The 13,655-nt window shown below is 36.5% G+C and overlaps 1 protein-coding gene across 1 annotated transcript in view; it reads left to right on the forward strand.

Annotated features, from left to right (window-relative positions):
* LOC145691576 (uncharacterized) overlaps positions 1 to 13,655 on the forward strand; it is a 78,360-nt gene that overhangs the window by 51,988 nt on the left and 12,717 nt on the right. The gene's annotated exons all lie outside the window — the stretch shown is intronic.

Consider the following 13,655-nt stretch of genomic DNA (forward strand, 5'->3'; position numbering starts at 1 on the left):
GGCTTACAAAATTATGTCCAAATATGAAGAAAACGAAAACCGCATTTTTGGAGTTACGTTCCTCTGGTTCTCACGCAACGGTATATGCTCAAAACTGTTGTTCTCAATGGGTCAACTGTTGAATCAGACGACACAAATCACTCACTACGCATCTTAAATTTCATATATGGGAACAAAAAGAAGGCATTTGGTAATAAACCAGGTGAGTACAGACAAATTAATTCGACATTTTCACTGAACAAAAATTAAGTTTGGTATGTTGAGCGGAAACTGGCATTGTTGTGCTGAAGATTGATGACACGATATTGAATTGTTTTACCAAATTCATTGATTAGCTCTGGCAAAGAAATTGTTGTATACATTTAACATTTACAGTCCTTCTATCTTCTAAAGCTATGATTCTCACATGTCCAGTATAACCGAAGAAACATGCAATTGTTCGGCAGTACTTCTCGAACGAACTATTTTTGTTCGTTTTGGCTCACTTTGAAATATTTAAATTGTTGTTGACTTTCGGCTGTACGAATAAACCCAAGTTTCGTCTCCTGATAACGATGTAGTGAACCAAAATTGACTTACCTCGTCAAATTAAAAAAAAATCAAAGTTGGGTTTGTTTTTGAGCTTCTGTCAAGTTATGTGCGATCCAATGGCTTGATAATTCCCATACGTTCAGGTGAACATGCAAAATCGTATGTACTGATCTCATGTCAATGTTAAAGAATGCCTGAATCTTACAGTATATCACGTGTTATTCTCTCAATCATTTCACGAGTGATATAAACATTACTGGCAACAACAGGCGAAATAGACGAAATTGACGAAATTCATCACTGAGAAATATGGGACCATGCTGGAATTCAGGAAACCAATTGTACACAGTACTATTAGATGGTGATGGCCTCTAAAAGACAAAGAAAGTTGCTCGATGCATTGCTTCGGTGTTAAACTACATTTTAAATCATAAAGAATCATTGGCTGAAAGTATTCACCAAAAATTTCTATTTCTCACACGAAACTACTTTTCAGTCTGCTTTTAAAAAAATCCATCTTAATAAAGAAAGTAGACATATACGTACTTCAATCAACCAATTGTGGCATCAATCAGTTACATAATGTATGCAGCTAACTTTGACCAGTCATTATGTCATCACCGAAATTAAACAGATCTCTCAGGTTTCGTTCTGAAACGGCACAAAACACGGTACATTTTTGAGTGTCACGTTCAACTTCCAGTCAGCCCATACGGATTATCCCTATCCCATATCCGAACTTTCTGCCTGTTGACTTTCCCATTTATGTGGAATATTGCTTCATTAATAAAATTGATCTTTGACAACAGGTTGTCTTTATTGTCCAATAATTCCTGGCGATCAGTGCAGGATTGAGATCACTTTGCGTTGTCATCCAGTTGTAACTTCTAGATCAATTGCAGCTTATAAGAATGGAAATTCAAGACACTGTATAAGATGTTACTTAACGTGTCTTTTAGGATTTGTAGTTCCAGCCTAGCTCGGCACATTAACTTGGGCTCCTCAAAAAAGATTGGTCTGACGCAATCATCAACTTGATTTGAGTATAGTAGTCGACCTGAGTGCTCCTTTCTCTGGTCACAGATGCATCCCTCCTCAATAAAATTGTTGTACCACTTCAAACGTGACTTGTTTTTAGTCGAATTCAGACAAAATTTGCGCCTGAAAGTACGCTCCACGAGTACAACAATTTTTATTGGATGAAATTTTAATACAGATCAGATGTGTTGCCGTTGGGTGAGTGCCATCTTAAAGTTGATTTCTCTGCCCTTTAGTGGAACAAGGATTCTGCAAATCCAGAAACAAGTTTTTTTGAGTCAATGCATTCACTGAAATTTTACATTTCAATGTTTTCCAATAAGTTTTGATTTTTTAACCATTTCAAATCAAAGAATATCTTTTGTGGGCACGCTGTTTTTATAATTTGGATGACACGCTGGTACAAATATTCAGAGATTTAAAAAAAAAGAAAAATTTAACTCGGGAATCTTTCTTAAACCCATTAAGCAAGATAATACTCCCGTCCCTGTAGCTTTTAGCTAGGATTTACAAAACACACTTTGGAAACTACGTGTAGCAACAGACAATTAACATTAACATGCTTTAATCTATTTCTAGCACACTAAAATGTGTTTAAGCTGCTATTCGTGATTCTACGAAAAATGTCGCCTTAGAAAGAAAATAGTATGTAGGAATATCTACGTGATTGTATGTATGTGCTACCAAATTCAGCAGATCTCAAAGTCAGACCTCAACACAGATTTTACTGTAGCATATATAATAACTTATGTGCTTGCTAGACGATATAAAGTGAGTGAAAGAAATCGGTAATATATCTTTCTAACCGATTTGAAAATAATAGTAAACATTATACAAATAAAGACAATAGTAACTAAGACAGTTGAATAAAAATCACTGATCATGATTATCGGTAACAGACCTTCGAAGTTCAATATTTGAAATGTTTTCTAAGGTTTGATCACAGATTCCCATCTACTTTTTGAACATTGATTTCGAAAATCAAGATTCTGTGTCTCTATCATGCGAGAATTTGACGCCAAACAAAATAAAAGAACGTAAAGAAAATATAGTTAATCTATGCATTTGAAGAAGTTTCGTGAATCAAAATCACTGTTTCTTGTTATATTTCCTTACAAAAATATGTTTTAAACTATTAACCAGTGGCGGATTAACGCACAGGCACAATAGACATGTGCCTAGGGCGCCAGCGCTGCAGGGGCGCTCAAGAAAAATATATTTAAAAAACAATTATCGAGAAATCAGTCATTGTTTACAAAAAAAATCACTTGATAAGCTTATTTTATAGTTTTAGAATAAAACACTAATCTAATGTTGCACTTGTACTTTATTCTTTAAAACCGTTGTGCAGTTTTGGTGGCAATAAGGCACGGATTTTATTTGCTGAAGCGCCCAGCTGTGAATGAACATCGCATTCGGTTCCTTTCTGTTCCCTAAAAGATTAAAATATTAAACAGAGGCGCTGTCGAATTGGATTTTTTAAAAGATTGTAGACGGAGCACTACACTGCAATGTTTGTTTCAAGTACATCCGCATAAGTGTTAGTGTAGTGTTATCGAGGTAGTGTTATCTAATTCTATATTTACGTTGTTATTATTCATACGTCGTGCCGATAATTGAAACAGTATGAGTTGTTTAAGAAAGTTATCAGCTGCAGAAAGACAAGTTAAACAGAAAGAAGGAGGGAAACGAAAGAGAACAACTGAAAAAAAATCCTAAACTCGAAACGTTTTTTGGTGGCAGGGAAAGTGATAGGACAACAAACACGTCAGGACATGATACAGCTGCGGATAGTATCCAGCAAAAATTCAACGTGAACATCAATGACAGTAGCAGAGATGAAGTTAATGCTTACAATTCTGCGGTAACTCCAGTGACCGAAAAATCCCGAAAGTTTGACTAAGACGACCTGTAAAAGAAACGACAGTTTGGACTCACAGGAAAAAGTTACAAATTTAAATAACGATAACAAATTTTTGAGAATAGGCATACCGATACCCATCCTGCAGCTCACTCTACTACTACAGAAAGGAAGGTACGAAAATTAGTGAAAATATGATCCACTTATAGTTTGTTCGTACAATAGACCTGTATATCAAAATTTTGCAAATTTATTCGTATATCCTCACATCTTCCATATTTAGATTCAATTATCTGGTGTCTTATAGGCTACTTGTAATGTTATAGGCCTTATTATAAAACTAACAATAAAACTATTCATGGTAGGATATAAGTAAGGTCAAATATGAACTCTAATTCAGTCTCTACTGGCAGGCACGGTGCCAGGGCGCAGATGGGCGACCGCCCACCCGATAGATGTCTTTGCCCACCCATCCGCCACTCTAACAGAATTAGAATAATGTATGAAGTATCCTATACTTCAAAATAAATAATTTATAGTTTCAATTCTATGGACCCATTCAGAAACTAGGGCCCTCTGCCCACGCTCTCAAGCGATCCTGGTTCCGTGCCTGTCTATTTGATCTCCCAATTCTTATGTTACTTCGAGTCTCATAGCTTGCCGTATCCCTTGCTATGTTAATAGGCCAATTAATTGAGTTGACCACTTTCCTACTAATAAAATGAAAATGATTCGTAACTTATAACGAAGAGGAAGCAAAGAACGTAAGTGGATGTCAGGAATATCTGCATGACAAGGGACGGAAGAAAAGTAGGAAAACTGTTCCCGATGAAACAAAAGAGAGAGAACACATGTTTACAGGAAGAGAACTATTCCGTATAGAGACTTTTAATGCAAATTGTGGATTCCCTCATCTCTGAACCGTGCAGAAGGAAAAAGCCATACAACATCATAAATGAAAAATTTAGTTTCCTCGCGAAACTGGATAGTGTGGACTGTAAAACCATCTGAGCAAAAGCAATGCATTGGTTCTTCATTACAAAGATGACTTAAATGACAGTTTTTCGAATGATTGTATTCATTTCAAAGCTCACTTGAAAGCATGTGGTGTAACCATCAAAACTGCATCTGAAATGTTGAAGTACATTCGAACAAAGAAACTCGAAACCATCTTTCCCAGTGTAGATATTGGCCTACGAATGTTTGCATCAGCGCCAACTTCAAACTGTTCAGGGGAAAGATCTTTCGCTGTGTTAAAACGCGTTGAGAATTATTTACGGTCCAGAATGCACAGCAAACATACTTTCAGCTCTTAGTAAAATGTGTATTGAAAGCGAACTGTTAAGAAAGATAGATTTTGAACCATTTGTTAGTTTATTTGCAGACGCTAAAATCAGAAAGAAGAGTTGTACTCCGTAACAAATATCGTATTATTTCCAGTAACTGTTGATGTTTAAAGATAACAAGATAGTGTTACCGTCCAAATTATGACATGTAAAGATGCGGTTTATAACCACTGTAAGATTCAAAGCGTCATATCCTTTTGTTTTATGTAATGTGATGAGCGGAGTTTTTGAATACTGGTATGTATACCGGGAGTTTGAAAACAACACCAACAACGTTTGGGAGGTAATTCCTGACACCAAGATATGACAAAAAGTATAGACCAACCTGGGTGCACAAATACTTCCTTTCGGAGTTATAGCCTGCCGAAAACATGAAAAAATGAACTTTAAAGGTCTATAACTCCAAAACTATGGGACCTAACGTACTCCGGTCAAGACTTCACTTAGGAACTAGTATGTGTCCTATCCAAATATCCATGTTTCATAACCCTGCGGTACTTCCGCAACAATTTTCATACTGGTAGTTGGTGAGTACTTTAAATTATATGTCCGTAGCCAAAGTCTCTCTATAAAATTTGTTGCGTATCTTAGGAATCTGAAACATGGATTTTTGGATAGGGCACATATTAGTTCCTAAGTCAAGCCTGACAACGCTAATTCCCATAGTTTTGGAGCTATGAACCTTTAAAATTCATTTTTTTTTTCATGCATTCGGGAGCCTATAACCCCGAAAGGAAGCATTTGTGCACGCAAGTTTGTCTATACCTTTTGTCTTATCTTGGTGTCAGGAATCACTTCCCAAACGTTGTCGGTGTTGTTTTGAAACACCTTGTATATTTTAAACATAAGTTTTGCTGGTATTTTATGAGAAGTGCGTAGGTGTATATTGGAGAAGGAGTGCCTTATGTCAGAGTGCCTACGGGCGCCAGAAATCTTAATCCGCCCCTGCTTTTAACATTACCTAAAAGAATGCTTAGGGGATTTCAAACCCCCAAAGAAGGTGGAAAGACCGGAACCATTACGGAAATAAACACAAATTGGCATTAGGATTGCCATGTTTTGTTTCACTCTTACGTTCACTCTGGAAGTAAATTTACAACCATGGATATTTTTGTAAATCGTTCTGAAAGTCAAAAATGAAGTTAAGTATTCACGAAATAAACTATTGTTTGTGGTTATGTTTTCTTTGATATTCCATGCTTCTTTCCAAACTTTATCTCTTATCTTTCTCTTGTGAATTATCTCAGTAGAACATCCAGCAGTAATCATCCATCATTGAGGTATCCAAGCGACGACAATATTTTTTTCGTTCCATCTCCTTTACGTTCTGGTGAAACTGTTCACCTATTTCTTCATTCACGGCACCTAAGTTCTGAGAAATGTAGTTCAAATGAGAGTTTGAAAAATGTAAATTTAAAGTAATTGTGCATTCCTAATTCCTGTGTTTTTCAATTATATTTTCCGCAATTGTCTTGTAATTTGGGCCCTTGTTGTTTCCTTAAATTTTGGTGGCTACCTCCTTAAATGAGCTGCGTGATTCTTACTTTAAAGTTGTCATATTTTAAAAAAATTGCTTGTCATTCATAAATTCTTTGATATCGGGTGCAGCGAAAATACCTTCTTTAAGTTTTGCTGCTCATAACCTTGGAAACTCGCTTAAGATATATTTAAAGCATTCCACTTCTTTTGGTAAGGTTTTTACAAATTGTTTCAGCAGCCCCAGCTCGATGGTGAGGGGTAGTAATAACACTTTATTCGACTCAATCAAACTTTCGTCGGGCACAGTTTTGATTCTAGGTTGTAGAGACGCTCTTTTGGGTCACCTATTTTGTGCCCAATGCTGTTTTTTTTTATCTTGACTGTTCCATAGGCACAAAACAACATGGATACTTTATGTATTCCCCTTACTGTCTCAATATCATTAATATTATTTTTAAATTGCTGTAAATCTGCCACTGGAGGTTCTTGTAATTTATTTTATTAAAGTATGATAGAGAAAATTTTCGTATTGCTCTTTCGTGTGCACAGAATGACCCATAGACAATGAGGCATGCTCATTACTTTTGTGAATCATTACTGGTCTCAGACCTCTCTTTATGAAGTCGATGAATACTCGCTACTCACTTTTGTCATATTCGATGTTAAATTTGTCCAGTAGTTCCGGAAAATCGTTCCCAATAAACGAATTTAGCTTCTTTAGAAAACAATGGCAAATGATATCTTTCTCTCTTGATTTGTACCAGGCCTGTAGCCAGCCCAAAAATGTAGGGGGGCCCGGCTGAAGTTAGGGGGGCCCAATGCAACCATATTATAGTTCATTACCATATTATAGCTCATTTGCCAGTCTATCGTGAAAATGTTAGGGAGGCAGCCAAAGTTTTGGGGGACCGTCCACCCTAGACCCCCTGGATACGGGCCTGATTTGTACTAAGATCTATTCCAGGCAACCTGATAGGAAACTCCCCTTCCTCCCACCACTCTCCAGTACGGAGGGGAAATCAAGCCGTTGACCTTCACAGGGAGGGAAGCTTTTCTAATAAACAAAATCGTGTACACACTAAATTCGTACGTCAATTCGCTCGCACCTGATGGTGAGAAAGCACTGACTGCTGTTTTTACCTGTCAACCCCGAATAACAAACAATTACTGTTTTCAATTGTTGTCTTTAAGAAAAGTATTTTTTACTATTTATGTATTAAAGTTTTGGCTTTAGTCCTATTTATTAAATTGCATTTCTAGAAATAAGAACTAATTCGTTATAAAGTTAATTTCCATTATTGTTTCACTTAAGAATCGGGAGAAAAAGCAAACCAATCCTGTCGACATTCTGTCTTTATTTACAATTTCAAGAAAGGTAATCTTCTGGCTGTCTGAGTATCGAGTGCGCAGACTATCGACCTGTGCAAATATTGTATGAATTTAGCGTGTGTGGTAACCATATTATATATAGTGTCGTGTGAAATTAGTGCATATTAAATTGTATTCTGTATCCATTATGTTTTGTATAGTTTATATTATCTGAAACAAATTTTAGTGCATATTAAATTGTAAATAATTGCGTATTTAGTGCTTTGTGAAGCGACAATTCATGATGCTTGCAGTAGTTCTGTGATAAAACATGAGCCCGGGACAGCGTTACGAAGTGGTGAGAAGCGTTGCATTTTGAATATCTTCCATGCTTTAAGAGAACAACACCCTAATTTAACTGTTGAAGAATTCGCCGACATGACTGGGAAACAGGCAAGTGTAGGAAAGGCAACTGTTTATAGAAGTAGGCGGGAGGCTAAATTTAATGAAAATAAATTAAGAAGTCTCAAAAATACGCGTACAAGTATTTCCCCTCTCGGAAAACTATGACGACTTCACGAAATCGGCAATTCGATCAAAGGTTCATCAGGTCTTTTCCCGTAATGAATTGCCAACGTTAAATAAAATTCTGATAGCTATAAATACCGATGATGAACTGCCCTGCTTTTCTCACTCAACTCTCCATAGACTGTTGAAAATAATGAAATTCAAGTATGTATAGCACCCATTAATTGCATTGACCTCCAGACAAGAGTTCTGTGAGAACTAAAAACTTTTGTTGGGGCCGTGGTGGCTCCGTTGTAGAGCGTTCACCTCTGGGGCATAAGGCCCTGGTTCGATCCCAGCTCGTGCTTAGTGGGCTTTGTGGTGGACAAGCACTGTTTTTGCAGATTTTCTCGGAGTTCTCCTGTTTCCTCCTACTTTTTTCTTTGCACTGTTTCATTCATTCTCGTCATCACAGTCTCCTTTAGCCTACCCGGCATAACTGCGATACGTAAAACTCAAAGATTTAATTTCATTTCCAAACATCTGTTAGTCTCCCTCCCCCTCAACGGTCGTCAGGACTGTTGACAACTCCGTTTTTATTAAAATAGTCAAGTAACAATTCAAAAGTCAATTTCCTCTATTATCAATTCGCTTAACTCAAGGCCAACGAAAGGGCCGGGTGAGGATTGCAACCACACAAGGCGCCAAATTTTAGGGGATTTTAGGGGCGTCAAATTCACTATGATGGTTAAGCTCCAATATTACAATTTTGCTTGAAACGACAGACTCAGACATGGGCCTGTTCAAATTACATAGCATCTGCAGTTACTATTTCATGTCAGGCTTCAATCAATCTGGTATTTTTTTCTAAGTTCACCATAACAAATTTTCCCCCTTAATAAACTCAGAAGACTCCAATGTTGATGAATCTTGTATGTATGATGCTTTACCGTAAATTTATCGCCGCGTATTAATAAACAACAAACAAAAAAATATACTTTGCCACCATCACATCAGGTGTACGTACGAAGAGAAAAACGTAGGAAAATGATTTCATTGAAAAATAATTAATAGAAACCAGGGCATTTGCCTGAGTTGAGGCGCCCGGGGCGAGACGCATTTATTCACTATTATCAGTGTGTATACATATGGTTATTTTTCTTCTGGTTCTTTTTAAGGTAAGAACACATGTATATAAGAGAGGAAACAAGAAGTGATTATTATTATTATTATTATTATTATTATTATTATTATTATTATTATTATTATTATTATTATTATTATTATTATTATTTCAGGTTCTATTGTTATTATCTTAACGCACTGATAATTTACCCATACATACGTATTGTACTTGGTTTCCGATTTTATATTATGAAATTCATGCATCAAAGCAGTAAATACCAATTCAATTACCAACCCTGACATCCCTTGCCATTCCAACATTATGTCATAGCCCCGACTGCCAAAAAAAGAAGGAAAATAAACAATACAACTGTTCAATAAAATTTCCATTAAAATGACAAATGTGCTACTTACTCACTAATGCAGGTAAATGTCATTAAGTGTTTTAAAATACTCAATGTTATTATGAAAGTTGTAATTTATTATTTAGGCCTAGACATATTTAAATACACTCTATACCTCCGTGTGCGGGGGCTGATGGTGGAAGACGGAACACCAACATTCACCTGTACTTGAGCGTAGTGGGGGAAAAAACTTCTTCTTTTTCCTATCCTTTTATGTGAAACAGACAATAGAATAAAGAGGCGCACAAGCAACCTTATTTCTTGTAACCTTGAGTCAAGAATTCTGCACTTTCTTTTGGCAAGTATAGAGCTCTCACCAAATCGTTCAAGCCAGTCTGATTGAGAAGACCGCTCTGGATCACCAGTGCTACTCGTGTACTTTCAGTTCTTTACGTTTCCTTTGCACTTGACATAATAGAAGGCAGAACCAGCCCCGTATCCAAGGGGGTCAAGGGGGGCTGGGCCCCCCTAAAATTTTCAAGGTAGGCTTGCAAATGAACTACAATATGGTGATAAACAATGTGGTTGGACCGGGCCCCCCTAACTTCTTCCCCCCTACATTTTGGGCTGGCTACCGGCCTGAGCAGAACTTCTAGATTTTTTGGAGATTTTGGCAAGGGGATTGAAAAACCATGGTCAACTAGGCGAATTGCAGACAAAGTAGGATATATGCTAAAACCATGCAAACCATGCAAACTACTGGAGCAAAAATAACAACCTGTGCTATGGGATTCCAAAAAGAAATTCTTATTCTCCTTTATACTATGAGCTCCTTCGTGGCTAAATCGTTAGCGTACGCGCCTTTGGCGTGGGAGACCCGGGTTCGTTTCCCGGCGGGAGCTGTGTGGTTCGGATTCCACGTTAATCAGTAGGTCCCGTCTCATATAGCCTCGCTGCTGAAAGGGGTTTTAAACTCAAAATCAACTCATCAATACCTTTAGACTACCTTAAAAGTACCTCAACACAAGTATAACACACTATATAAGGGGCGCCAAAGACTTGTCTTGGTTATTCAATTTTATACCGAAGTATGCTTTGTGCACATACTTCACAAGCGCAGTAACTTCTCTTTATTGTGCTTTCACCATAAACTCACAACAAATGGACGCGTTTGAGTGCCAAGTAACGTAGCTCCAAAATTGAAATTTTTCAAGAGTGAAGTTTGAAGTTTAATATCTCATGAACAATTCATATTTCTGTTATGTTGGCAAATAAACTCAACTATGTCAGTGCATTTTTTAAGAAATCTCTACTGGGTATCAAGGGCCCTTGACACATACAGTAAAATTCAAACGCAGAGATTTTTTTCAAGTGCATTTTTGTATAATGTACACTTCAGAAATAATTACATACAAAATGACGTATTTGGCAGATTTTCGCTAATTGTTTCATTTCCGCCATCGCCATCAATACAGGAGCTAACATTTTCTTTTTTACATTTTGGCTCAGATCTGTCTTCAGGCCAGTACGGTGCTATCATAATTGGATATTTTTCTTCATTTATTTATTTATTTATTTTTTTATATATCCATATTTTTAAGTTGGATATAAACAGACACAAGGACAAAGAAACGCGACTGGTACAGATGGATATGATACACAACACACAAATCAAAAACACAACTGGCTATCGTCGCAACCAAAGTGTTCCCCAAAAGTGTAAAAGTTCTGTTCATAATATTTTATCAGAAATGATGTGTTTTAATTGTAACGAACCAAAACAGTGTTGTAAGTTAAAGATAAGTAAAAGTTCCATTCCATAAAAGTTAAATATCCAAATAGCAAGTTGTTTTCTTTTGTTATTTTCTCTCAGAGACTGTTCAAAAGGTATATAAGTCAAATGTCATTTGCACCGTTACATGTGAGAGTTTGGCTTCAACCTTTCCACTTCTTTAGTCGGTCTATTAACTTTCTCTGTACCAGAGTACAGTAGAATGAAAGTGCTAGCATCTCGAGGTAGACAAATGAGTATGCGAAACGAAGGAAAGACGAATATCTGCAATTTTAGGAAAGAATCTTTCCAATTTTATACCTATCCACAGAATACACGCTAATATATATAGCCACAAGACCAAAGTATATTGAAGTAATTTTAAATTTACAGTAATTCAAGTAATTTATTGTTCAAGTACTGTTCCAGTAATTTGAATATTTAAGAAGTGCACTGGGTATCCAAACTGCTGGGCCTGGGTATCCATTTGGATACCAAAATGTAGCTTAAACAATGCCCTGAACTACGTAGTTCATCGTTTTATAATTTACTGTTTACAAAAATATTTTTAGAAAAGGTGCCCATCTATAGAAGTGAATGAAAGCGTTAGTCATTTTTTATTTTTTATTTTTGGAGTTAGGACACTTGGCATCCAAATGGTCGAAATATAACAAAATAAGTTAGAAGAATCTATTCAAAAAATAGCTCTTATGTAAAGAGATATCAGGTCAAACACACTATCATTGCTGGCAACATTGCTTATTTGCTTCTGTACACGGGTCGCGAAACTGTTACGCAAGGTAAACAGTTATTGACGTTTTGATACAAAAGAACAGGAGCTGCCTCAGGGTCCATGATAAACCATCTACTGAAAGCAAATCAGAGAGATCATCCGGGAATTAGCTGAAGGAAGTGAGTCATTTCTTATCTTGATGAAAAATGTGCAAATTGGTTCGTCATGGAATCTTTTCATTATTTTTTCTGACTTCGGTACCCAAAAATACAGAGTCAGCCAGAAAAGTGTATACACTGTTTAAGAAAAAACTATATATCATATTTCTTAATTACATTTAATTATTTTTCAAACATGTGTTACAAACCTTCAAGTAAACATATGTTTACATTATATGTTCAAAATGTTGGCTGTTGGCGGCCAAACACCTAACAGAACGACGAGCTGTCGCTCTAGCTACAGCGATCAATTTATCAGTGGACACCAATGCACATGCCTCTGTAATTTTCTGGTGAAGGTTCTCGAGCATAAACTTGTCAACAATGCGTTTGATTGTTAGGTGGGTTGGTGGTTCAATACCACAGTGCCAAACTCCCCTCTCCGCAGACGCTGCATTCCGATAGCATTCCCAAACCTGATAAAAACACTTCAAAACGTACTTACGCTGATCGAACGTAAGGCGTGTGCGTGCTCCTGCCATTTTCTTACCTCACTAACCGTGCCGACAGTACCGACATCTGTTGAGCGAAAAACCGTACTACAACATAATTTTAACTGAAAACAATTGAACAATGCCGACATCTGTTGGGCGAAAAACCATACTACAACATACTTAAATTCCAGAACAATTGTCAATGCCAATACCCTGATACAGGATGTCATTTTTTCTGGCGGACTCTGTATATAGGAATCAGTTAAGAAAGTTAGAAAAACACGATCAACGCAGGTCTGTGCAATTTTCAAAATGTCATGAAATGTGTCTCAGTATTAATGTCTCTGTCGTCAGCCTCATTCTAATAGATCTTTGATATTTTTAACCAATAAAGTTCCGATCTCCTTTTCCGTGTTCAGGGTGTGTACTGATACTGGAAATACTGGAATTTAATGTTGATACTGGAAATATACTGGAATTTTGATCCACATACTGGAAAAGTCATTAAACTGGTAGAAACAATTTTGTATTTATTGAGATTGTAAGTTTTTGTTCCAAAGCAAAAGTTGTATAGATTTTGTAATTAGGCATTTAAAGCAATGGGTGGATTGGAGGGCTGTGACGGGAGTTGGAAGGCCCTTTTAAAATGTTAAAAATCATTTGTATTTTTTTTTAAAAAAAAAACTCATGGCTAACTAAATTTATTAAAAATAAAATATTCTTTTGATGGTAAAACAATTACAAACCTGAAGTCATTAAGAGTGTGATTATTCCTAAAGAACTTTAAAAAAATCATTGTATTAGCTACTGGAATTTTGCTGATAGTTATACTGAATATACTGGAAATATACTGGAATTTTGAAAATGAAACTCAGTAGACACTCTGGTGTTAAACTCTCGTCAACTCCACGTAAATTAAATTCCTTTAGCAATGTAATATTAAGCCGATTTGTCTATGGC

Source organism: Thermobia domestica, chromosome 8, assembly GCF_964235325.1.
Source record: "Thermobia domestica chromosome 8, izTheDome1.hap1.1, whole genome shotgun sequence".
Taxonomy (NCBI): Eukaryota; Metazoa; Arthropoda; class Insecta; order Zygentoma; family Lepismatidae; genus Thermobia; species Thermobia domestica.